At 40.9% G+C, this 12,269-nt stretch overlaps 1 pseudogene; it reads left to right on the forward strand.

Annotated features, from left to right (window-relative positions):
• LOC143640580 (contactin-3-like) overlaps positions 1 to 12,269 on the forward strand; it is an 87,358-nt pseudogene that overhangs the window by 8,023 nt on the left and 67,066 nt on the right.

Consider the following 12,269-nt stretch of genomic DNA (forward strand, 5'->3'; position numbering starts at 1 on the left):
GATTTACAGGAAGTTAAAAACATGATCCAGTGCTCATTAAATCGATGATCTCTCATTCTCTCTCCTTTCATTCTTTTCAGCCTCTGCTCCGGATTTTTCAAAGAATCCCATGAAGAGGTTGGTTCAGGCCCAGGAGTGCAGTCTGGTGAGCCTGGACTGTAAACCCAGGGCCTCCCCCAGGGCGCTGTCTTTCTGGAAGAAGGGGGACACAGTGGTGCAAGAGCAAGAAAGGTATTCTCTTGTCCACACAAGTGGCCGCCGACTTCCTTTTCATATTCCATAAGGTCACAGCAGGTCTTCCACATGAGCCTCAGTACCGTAGCATCTCAGTTGGCCAGGAGGTGTTCAAGAATCAGCACAGTGCTAGTTTTGTTCTCTGATACTCTCATGGTGACAGTCGCATGTTGGTGGAGTCTGAAAACAGACAACCCCTCATCGAATCCCTACCCATATAGAAGCCTGTCTTGTAGCAAGGGGTTTCTTCCCCAGTCCTCTGGGGAAAACCAACCAGAATGGTAAAGGAGTGCCAGCCCCAGAAGCAAGGCAGCATCATGCAGAACAAAGAGCAGATGAAAACACAACAGCCCATGCAGAGATCTATACACACACACACACACACACACACACACACACGCTGCTGGCCCCTGTGCTGAATCATACACAACACGGGTGTTTCCTTTCAGCCAAGGCTTACTGGTTTGTATAATAGCATTGAAATGAAGAGGTAGAATGACCTGAGTTAAAAGCACAATTCAAGAGCCCCTGGGCCTGGCCTCGCATTTTCCTTCTGCCTTTTACTAGCTCAGTGAAGTGACCCCATCTTTCTGGGCCTCATTTGTTAGTGGAAATGATGACAGTTTATGCCTCATGTTGAGAAGATTATATGGACAAACTGCATAAATATTCATAAAGCACTGAGATCAATCCCTGGCAGAGAATAAGCATATGTCCTAGCCGTTATTACTATTTATTAAGTACTTACTATCTGCCAGATACTGTGCTCCCAGCTTGCAATATCACAGTAACAACCCCGAAGGGCCCGTATCCATAGGTTGAAACCACGTGGCTATGTTACAGCAAGTGGTAGAATTTAAGCTTTCAGATAGAAAGATTAACTTGAGTTAGTTGTATGGGTCCAAACTCACCTGAGTCCTTAAAGGAGGAAGAGGAGGACAGAAGGATGGCCAAGGAGATTTGATGTTCAAAGATGTGATGATCCCAGACAGATGGGAGGTACAAGAAGGATCATCGTGCATGTGGCTGGATTGTAGGTTGTAGTAGGCACCACTGGCACAGGAACAGGGCCTTGGCTTCATGACCTCCAGGGAGTGAATTCTACTAACAGTCCCAAGGAGCACAGAAGGTTCTAGAGCCTTGGGAAGGAGCTAGGCTCTGCTAACGCCTTGATATTGGCCCACTGAGAACTAGACTGGACTTCTGACCTCCAGAACATTTGAGAATACATTTGCCTGAGTGTAGGCCCCAGAGTTTTGGGTAAATCATTACACCAGCAACAGGAAGCTGAGCAAACAAATTATCTCCTTGAAACATCTCTGGAGCTATGGAGGAAACCAGAACTTAGAGGGATTGTGTGATTTGCTAAAGTGATTCTTTAGTCTTCTCTGATTGACATCTGGGCCTTTTTGACTCTAGGGTGAAACCACTGAGCCTTTTCAGCCTCACTGTTTGTACAGGATTCCAGAATCTTATAGGTGATCTGAAGTGCTGAAGCAACTCCCAGTGATTACTTTTGAAAATGAGAAGAAAAAAAAAAACATGCAGTAAAACCTCAGGACAACATACTCAGATCCCTTTTCTAAAATTGCAAAGTCCTTTTGCAGGCAATCCAGTTGAACTGCTTGTAGATTATGGGCCCAGAGAGATTTTCCTGAGTCAGTACCCCACAGCATGTGCAATGCCACCATTCCTTGACAGCAAACAGCGTCCTAAAAGGCAAGCACAGGGGGACCAGGCAAAACTGGGACCCAAGTGGGTAGACCCAGTCCAGCCCAGTGTGTGCCACACAGAAGAGATTGCTGGAACAGGAAGCTAATTAGTGATTTGGAGTTTGATTTTGTAAACTGGTTTCAATAGGACAGTATAAACCAGTTCCTTTGGACTGTGCTAGAAGCTAAGTCTTCTGAACAATTGCTAACTATGTTGTGGGGACATTTTAGTAGTTTGATTGCATACATGAATTAGAGAGCGATTATTTTCCCGGGACTCTGTGGGTTACACAACAATAAAGCCACTTGTCCTCACAGTAGTATACAGAGTAGGCAGAGGTTCTAATCTTAATTTTAAAAGGGGATTTTAAAAAGATTAAGAGGTTTAGCTAAAGGCATAAAGGAGAGATTCACTCCCACAATGTACAGGGATGTTGTAAGTTCCGGAGTCTAAACTGGAATTTCTGACTTGGACATGTACAATCCTTAGTTTTTTTCATCTGTTAAATATAGACAATAATTCTGAGCCTCACCTAGTTGTATAATATAAACCTTTAGCATAATGACATTGGTAGAAACATTGATCATTAAGGATAAGGTTATGCTACAAATAAAGTGTTGAAAGTAACACTGGCTGAAAAAGGAGTTTCTTGAGTGTTGTTTAGGAGTTCAGTGGTTCCTTGGTCTCTCTGAAGGTAGACATCAGGTCTGCCTCGACTCAGGTACACACACATGCACCAGCCCTCATGCTCTGCCACCATCCTCACCTCATGAACCAAGAAGACTGCCTGAGCTCCAACCTCGCACTTACATCCCAGGCAAACACAAGGAGGATGATAGAAATAGGTATACTTTCTCCATTATAAGAGACTTCTCTGAAATCCCATATAGCATTTTCCCTTGTACCTTATTGATCATCAATTAGTAAATTAGTTCCCTGCTATACTGAATAGCAAGAGAAGCTGGGAAGTTTGGGCTTCTTTTTTTCCCCCTTGGAAGGAAATGGCCCAATGAAGAACTAGGAGTACATTTTCCAGGAGATGTGCTTGCCACTGCAGCAGAGTCCCTGCTAAAGACAGATAGTTCTCTGCCCCTTCGGGCCGACTGTCCCTCCACTTAGCATTCTGTATGTCTAGCATCTCTGCTGCACATAATAAGGAGATTTTTCATATAGGAAGGTAAAGTGAGGAGTAAGAAATGTGTTTAAGGAGACGGTCCAAAGAGCTGCAGTCCTTCCCAGAACTATGGTTTGAATTCGTTTCTGTCTCTTAGACAGCAAAAGCATTGACGAGCCAGGGCCTCGATGCTCAGGGAGAAGACTGCTAGAAGCAATTATAGAACAACGTTCAGATCTGACTCTTCTCCAAGTTCAGGGGCAAGCAGAGTGGGCTGCAGCCTTCCCTTGACTTGGAAGCCCCCTGTCTTTCCCTCTTGACTTGGACTGAGGCTCCAGCCAAATCAGGGGAGCTCATCAAATGCTAGATTTGCTGTGGTGGTTCAGCGTTGGGCTGCTCCAACTTATAAAGGCTGTTTCTAGTCTCTTTCAGGGGACAAGTGAATTCATTGGGGGACATGTGAATTCGTGGATGCATTTGAGGATAGAAAGGAAGATAAAATTTTTGGTAAAATGTTTGAGTTATTTATAATAAGACTTGAAATTCATTTGATTTTTTTCTCATTAGTTAATTATTTTGATAGGCAAACTTGGATTCTTCAATGAATAAGAGATATATAATCAGTGGGAATCCATATAACTGAGTGTCTATTGAGAGAAAAATGCATTTTGAATAAATAAACATTCTACTATCTATAGTATCATTCAAAGCCTAAGTCAGATTAAAAAAAAACAAAGTTTGAATATGTCCTTTTTTTGGTGGGGGAAGTTCCTTGAAAATAGATGAGAGATAGTGGAACAGAGGTAAGGATTGAAGGAAAGGAAGGAAGGACAGGGAGGGGGGGAGAACTGCAGAAGGAATCTGATCAAACCTGGGTACACAGTGAACATACCACAGTGAGTGCTGCCTTTGTTTCTAACCATAAGGCACGAATTAAAAAAAAAAAAAAAAAACTCCAAGTAAATAGAAGAATGACCAGGATTGTAAAGGAAGGGGAACGGGGTGGGGAGGGAGGAGAGGGTAGGGAAAGGGAAGCATTAGGGTCCAATCAGAGCCACTTAATCCCATGCTTTATGATTGTGTCAGAATGAACCCCAATATTACGTAAAACTGTAATGAACTAATAAGAAAAAACCTTTAAAATTATGTCTTTTTAAAAAAAAATTTAAGCTATTTTATTTATAATCAATAAACTCTGCTTAAATTCTTTATATGCATAAACCCACCTCACAATTGTTCCATGTCATGAGATTGACAAGAAAGGACTTTTGCAATACTCTATAAAGTGACATGAATTACTTTTTTATGAGAAATGTCCACATATCACCTTAAAAGCTAAAAAAATAGCCACATGCATTTAAAAAGTAGAATTAGAAAAATAATTTTCAATTTTAGTATAAAAATAGATTTGAGGAAAGGAATAAAATCCCATCTATGTAGCACCATTATCTAAAAATGAAAAAAATATATGATGTAAATTCATCTTTATACCTATTTGCTAAAAATAAGGAAGAGACAACATAATTCTTTTTGTATGTGGGAAAAGCAATACAAGAAGTTCGAATTTTTTGCCTAAAAGGTAGTGATCAGCAGAGATGAGATCAAAATTCTACATGAGCTTAAAACACTAGACACTATTCTCTTAGAAGCATTCTCTATAATATTTAATCAACATAAACGAGGAAGACTACTTTCAATTTCTTTGAATGTTATAATCATTGACCAGAATCCTGGCTTTAATATCCATACTACTTATCAGTAATACATCACACCTTTATTTTAATTACTTATTTAACATGTCTTCCCTGCCAGATGACAGGTCCTGGAAGACAGGAAAAGTGTCTGTAGAAACTGATTTTTATTTATATATATATATATATATATATATATATATTCATTTAATACATAACATATAGTATATATTGACATATTTTTATGAATTATGTAATTATATATGTACTATATATAATTAATTGTTATATAAGTCACATAATACTCCTGAGTGACTATAATCCACCTGTTTTTAAAGTTTTTATATCAGCACAACAACAGCTTTGAAATTACAAATCAGCCATGGAAATTGGATCTAAGTCAGTGAGTCACTTACTTAGCAATTCCTGAATTGCTTTGGAGAAACAAGGGTTATTGCTCTCAAGTATGGACAGGATGTGAGTTCTGTTGCAACAAGTGTTCCTGCCCATCAGGTCCTGGAAATGCTGTTCTGAGTAGACACCAGGGCATATAGTGCAAACAGTGAGTCCTGAGCTCTTGGAATTATGTTTCTGTGCATTCATTTGGAAATTCTTTGAGTACCTACTTCATGGACCAGGCACTAGGTATTTACTTTCTGTCAGAGAAAGTCACACCATTGTTTGCAGCTTTTCAATGTACAGCCAGGTAGCACAGGATGGTTACAGTAAAATTCAGTTTGCAAGGTTCTGGATATGCAAGGCGGAGATCTGCACAAGCATTCTGGAGAAGACTGGAAAGATCCTGGGGTTCTTGGAAGAAGAATTATCCCGGCCAAAGAAATAGCATGTGCAAAGCACAAAGGCCAGGCACAGGATAAAGTCAACAGAATAAAATAAAGGTAGCAGCAGGATTATCAAATCAAATTTATGTTGGAGAACGGGGACCAGGGCAGCAGTGGGTATATTGGAGTAGGTGGAACCCCAGTTAGCAGCCCTCCACCAGCCTGCACACGAGAGCAGAACAGACAGAGCTAACCAATGGAGGTGGGATTGGAAAGAAGTTTTTAGAAGTCTGAGAAGAGCTTAATGCTATAGGACCTACTCACTGATTAGACTTGAGAGACAGCTAGGCATGGGGGTGAATCCTGGATTTCTGACTTGGGCATCATACATTGTGGTGGACCCATTCATTGTGACAGGGAACCTCCCCAGAGATGAGGGAGTAGGGCTAAATATGCTGAGCTCCATTTGGGATTGGTTGATTTTTAAATTGCATGTTGAAAAGTGAACTGTGTGCGTCTCCATCCATCCATACACACACCTACCATATCATCACCTTTGTGCAGGGTGGGGGCTTAGTGAATGTGGAACTTGGGAGTTAGGGCTGCAGGCATCACAAACATGGAGATGGCAGTCAGTGCATGGTTGTGTTGGAAGGTAGATGTCACTAAGTGGCTTAAAGTATGCATTGTACCCCTGAAGCACTGCACACTCAGGTTTTAACTAGAGAGACCTGTTTTTTTGCAAGCTCAGTTAGTAATTGATTATTAAATAATCTGAAATTTCTAGCATTCAGGATTGAGCAAAGATCATTTTTGGATTTTTTTTCCTTTGTGTTTGCATCTTCCATTATTGAGTTACATTGCTGCATTTTTTTCTTCCCTGCAGGAAGCATCTTTCTGAATAAACAAAAATGTCTGGCCTCCTGAACATCTGATAATATTTCACCAGGTGTTGCTGTTTTAATGCAACTCCATTCACTTATTCACTTGAATTCATGTGTTTCAAATAAAAAAAAGAGTCAAATTAAAATTGGATATTTTGTCTCCTTTAAGGAAACGAAAATTGAAAATGACTCTTGGGAATATGAATAGGCCTGGCTTGGGAGAAGAAATAGCCTGTTGGCATATTTTAGAGAATGATTAGCTTGTCTCTGTCATTCACTGGTACTTAAAACACATTAGCCAATTATTTTTAAAAATGAGGGCTTTCATTTCAATGTTATTGCTTATAATAGTAAATATTTTATTGCAATAGCCTCAGTTCAAATGAAAGTCAAAGAATGGCCCATTACATCTAATTAAACACATTAAAATTGTTTTAGATATTCTATGCAGCATTTAATACTATAGAAATTTATGTGCTTTTTAAAGAAGTAGGAAAGATTTTTTCCCAAAAATTTGAGTAGCCATAATCTAGGTAGCATTTTCAAAATGCATTAATCAATTCTTGATGCATGTGTCTAGTTGGGAACTGGCTTTAAAATGCAGTTAGTATTTTATGCTGTTGATTCCATTTATATGAAGGTCCCAGAGAAAGCTCAGATTTCGTGACAGAGAAGAGTAATTACTGCTTGGTGGAGGCTGGGTGTGGGTGAGGAGGGAGAGTCTGGGGCAGGGGAAGCTTCCAGGGAGAGAAAGCTGTTCTAACCCTTGATTGTGATGGTATTTATGTTTGTGACTGCTTGTATTTGTAAGAACTCACAGAACTGTACCTAAAGAGTGACTTGAACATTGTATATAAATTATGCTTAACATGCATGAAATTTTACATTCATTTCATCCTGCTTCCATGAGTAAGTCCATCTAGCAGTTTAGAAGATCAAGAGATGCTCTCCCAGATGGCCACTTGTTCATCCGAGATACCTTGAATGATTCACCAATGGAGAATCTAAACATTTTCCAGGAAACAGGATAATTGTGACAGAGCTGGAACCACTTGGCATCTGTGTCATGACCTTAAAGCTTTGGTGACGATGTGCCTGGGAGATCTGTGACTCTCCAGCAGGTAGTCAGCTGGTACCACCCCTCGACCACCATCTTGGCCAGATAGTTTCTGTATCCATCCTTCCTCTTCTTTCTGGCTCCCTGGCTCCTCTAATCACAATGGAGTCCCTTTTCCTTCCTGCTCTTCAATTTGCTGGTGCTTTCCCAGGAGACTTCCAGGGCCTCTTCATCCAAGAGCCTGACTCTGTCCCCTTCCCCTTCACCCATGTGTACCCATCTAGAGGGCATCTCTCCAGCCCATGTGGGTGCTCAGTGAGCTTCAGTTTTTTCACTTGGCTACACCTGAGGTCCCTGTTAAGCCTGTACTCCTGAATGCTTGCCTCCAAGTTCATTTCTAACTCTTGAACTTTGAAGCACAGGGGAGGATTTTCTTTCATATGAACCATGCTGCTGCTTTAAGATACTGTACATTAGCTGATTAGTCATTGACGTTCCTGTCCTCTACTTGGAGGGAGAGTCCTCCATCTGTCCACTAGTTTGTGATATCATTATGCAGTGCTGGGGACTGTGGACCGACCCCACTGGTAATGTATAGATGAATGAGAAATACCAGGATCCCTCAAGGAGCCTACAGTGGGTGTGGAATGTGGAAAACTAAGCCAATGACCAGGATGGATAGATTTTATGATTAAGGTGACCATATAATTTGTTCTACAAATTGGGACATTTTCAAAGGGAAGATGGTACTGTTAGTACTGCCTTCAGGACAGCATGAATGAACTAGGACAGGTAGAGGACACTGGACACTGCTGTCTTGTCCATGAAGCAGCTGCTTATCCACCAGTAAGAAGCACAGAGAAGAGATTCTGTCTCAGCCCTGGGTCCTGGGAAAGCATTTCTCCAGGAGGGACCCCTCACAGGAAGTGACATGAAAGGGAGCACAGCAAAAGAGAAGGGGAAGTAGCATCTACACAGAAAGCATTGCTTAGTTAAGAAGCGAGGCCTCTTATCTATGCCCGTATTCCAGTTGTGTCAGTGGCCAAGATCATCTCTCCTGATCACAAAATCTGGAGAGCCTGACTTGAGATCTTTCCCCATAGACACCCATCCCTCTCCTTCCAAGGAGGTGAATGCTGGAGGAAGTTTAAAGGGACAATGGAGATTCCAGGGTAAATGTGTGCAAGAGTCTCAGAGTGGGGAGAAGAACCTCCTTCCCGATCTGGTTTCCCAACCTGCACCTCCACGTCACCAATGCTTTTTGTGGGGCTGCACATTAGCCTCATAACTCCCATTCCCCATGAGAAGACTAGGAGCATGTGCAAGTGAAGTCATTGCTATCTAAGGGTTTGGAAGTGGGCTGGGACTCACAGAAGGCATTCTGTGAAATCATGTTCTCTCCACTGTGCCCATCCACCACCCCAGCATGTTCCTACACAGCTTCTGCATTAACTGCAGGGTAGCTAAAGTTTCAGTGCATTTGAATCATTATTTACATGAATCAGTCATACCTAACTGGTATGCATTATACTTTGTGTTAATCATCTGTGTGACATGAAGTTAAATATTAAGTTTCAATGGTTTCTTTATTTAACTTTAACAGGTACAAGGAGCAATATATCAAATGGGTCATATCTTGGGTCTGTTGCCTATCAACCTGTGTGTTTTAGACAAGTTACATAGGCCCTGAGTTTTGGTTTCCTTATGTAAAAATCCTTGACTTACAGGGTTAGTAAGCCTGTTGGTACCAGTTGCTTAGTATATGCTCTTGGCAATAGGTGGGCAAATGAAATTGGTTGTATCCGACAAGCGGAGAAACACATGGGTTCCTTTGGACAAATTAGGTAGTACTACCCCTGCCCCATTTCTTCCACTCAGTGGAAAGATAATAATAGTGTTTTTAAAGTCCCTAGCTTCTACATAGGTACTCAAAAATAAGTACCTGATGCCTTTGATACTATTTTTAACCTGACTTGATTTTTTTTTCGTAGTGTCAGACACCTTCAGAGTACCTGAATGGAAAGGAAAGCTTGTACCTTTCTTTATGGTGCAATAATCTCTTTTATATTATTCAAACTTTCTTCAGTAAATGAATTCCACATAAATATCGTGGTAAAGACATCAGCGACAAATGGTCTCTGAAAGTGTATCAACTAAACTTTGCAGATGACCAAGTGTTTCTTAAATTGAGCTTCCAGATTTGTTTTTGATGGATTATGAAAGTTGGGAACTTTGTCAATGTTATAATTTCGGTGAGGGAAAGCTGATTAATGAATCTGAATGAGCCTGTCAGAATACACTTCAATCCAGTTTGTTGCAAGAACTGGGTAAATTAATTGATATCCATGCCCAACTCAAATGTTTTATTTGCCTGTCAGAATACACTTGAATCCAGTTTGTTGCAAGAACTGGGTAAATTAACTGGTATCCATGCCCAACTCAAATGTTTTATTTATTTGGAGGATCTTCCCATGCACATTCCTTTAGTCATACTGCATGTCTCACCCAAACCCTAAAGCCAGTGTACACTTGTCCACAGCCCAATCCATTTTCCTTATTTCTGCTCTCACTCAAAATTACATATATAATTATATGTGTGTGTATACAATTAATTAAAACAAACAAATATATTATGTTTTAATTAATTGTATAAAACCAAAATATCATTGCATACCACTTTTGCATATTTTTCTGCTAAAAAGTTTGCAATAGGAAGAAACAGGAGCTTTCCCTTAAACTAAGCATACTGACTCTTTGGAACCATCAGTATAGAAGTGGTAGAGCATACACCATTGCCTTTTCAATAACTCTTAAAGAACAAAAGAGGAGATTTCCCTTTACATTCTTCACGTATGCTCTTACAATTTCCTCTGGCTTGAGTTTATTTTCTTCTCAACCTAGGAAACTCCAACTCATGTCTCAAGGTCTGGCTTGGTCTTACCTGCCAATAGCACTCTTCCTGAAGAACAGTGGGCATCCATAACTGCTCTTTCTGTTTTGCTATTGTGACTCCCTCATGTCTGTCATATCAGTTATCCCACCAGGGAATTGGCAGTTCCTGCAGAATGCAGCGCACTTGAATTCTGGCACAACCCTTGCCTTATCCATCCTGTGTTCCCAGCTTCTCCGACATACATCTTTGTTCATGTCAACCTTCATTCACTCCTCAAATATTCATTTAGCATCTACTGTTCCCACTAATGATTGCTGCATAACAAATAACCCCGAGGCTTAATGGTGTAATAGAACAGCCATTTTATCATCTCTCAGGGTTTCTATGGGTCACGAGTCCAGGAACACTGCAATTGGCTGGATGGTGCATGCTCAGGCTATCTCAGTCGGGGCTAGAGCAAGAGAAACCAGAATACGCTTCTCAGAGAGACCTTTCTCTCTCCTCCTGCTGTCCCAAGACCTCTCATTGTGGTCTCTATACACAGCTATTAGGGGTTTCCTCCCAAAGGGATGCCCTTTCAGGAGTCAGAATGATTCCTTGAGCATCCACAGGCATGAAAAGTGAGGATTCACAGTAGCAAGATGGAAGCCCAATCATCTAGGCCCCTGAGTTGATTTCCTGTTCTATAGCAAATGCCTGAGAGATCAACTTATAAAGAGAAAAGGTTCATTGTGTCCCACAATTTTAGAAGTTTCTGTCAATCATCACCCATTGTTTAGGGCCTTTGGTGAGGCAGCACTTTATAATGGCAGCATGTTTGAAGCAAAACCACTCTCCTTAGAGTTAGGAAGGCAAAGAGGGGAGGAAAGCTGGGTCCTCCTATTCCCTTTGAAGACCATCCTCATCTACCAAAAGACCTCCCCCAAGGCTCCCCATCCTACTGCTTCTACCAGCTCCCAATACCTGGGGACCAAGCTGATTCCTTTTGATAAACAATTACAATCCAAACTCCCAAGACCCAGTGCCATTTCTCTGCATTCCATTGGTTCCAAAGATCAAAGTAAGAGGAGCTGGACTCCCTTTTTTTATTTCTTCCCTGGACTTTCTTGAGTTATGCTTGACAAGTAAAGGTTGTGTATATTTAAAGAATACAAGGTAATGTTTTGACACACAGTGGGAAATGACTGCTGCCATCAAGCTAATTAATATATCCATCACCCCACATAAGTACCATTTTAATGCATATGAAAGCAGTTAAGATCAACTCTCTTTCCAGATTTCAAGTGTACAGCAGAAAGTTATTAGCTGTAATCACCATGTTGCACATTAGACTTTCAGAATTTATTCATACTACATAACTGAGCCTTTATATTCTTCAACCAACATCTCCCCAGTTTTCTTACTCTCCAACCCCTGGCAAACACTGTCCTGCTCTCTGCTATTATGAGTCTGACTTTTTAAAATTCTACATGTAAGCAATGTCATGCGATATTTGTCTTTCTGTGTCAGGACTATTTCTTTCAGCAGGTCCTGCAGATTCATCCATGTTGTTGCAAATGAATGGATTTTCCTCTTTTGTAAGGCTAATGTGTTTATCTCCTGATGGACTTTCTTATGTACTGGAGATTTAACCCAGGGTCTCATGCATGCTAGGCAAGCATACCTCACTGAGTTATATCACCAGTAACCCATTTTTTAAAAATTCTGTTTTGAGACTGGGTCCCATTAATTTGCCGAGGCTGATCTAGAAATTGTGATTCTCCAGGTTTAGCCTCCCAAGTATCTGTGATTATAAGTGTGGGCTGCTGCACACAGCTACTAGTGGACTTCTTAGAGGAGCAAAAGCAAGATGGCTTGGATATGAGGTAACCCCCAAGGAATCATGGTGAAGGCTTTATCCC

This window comes from Callospermophilus lateralis, unplaced genomic scaffold, assembly GCF_048772815.1.
Source record: "Callospermophilus lateralis isolate mCalLat2 unplaced genomic scaffold, mCalLat2.hap1 Scaffold_341, whole genome shotgun sequence".
NCBI classification, from domain to species: Eukaryota; Metazoa; Chordata; class Mammalia; order Rodentia; family Sciuridae; genus Callospermophilus; species Callospermophilus lateralis.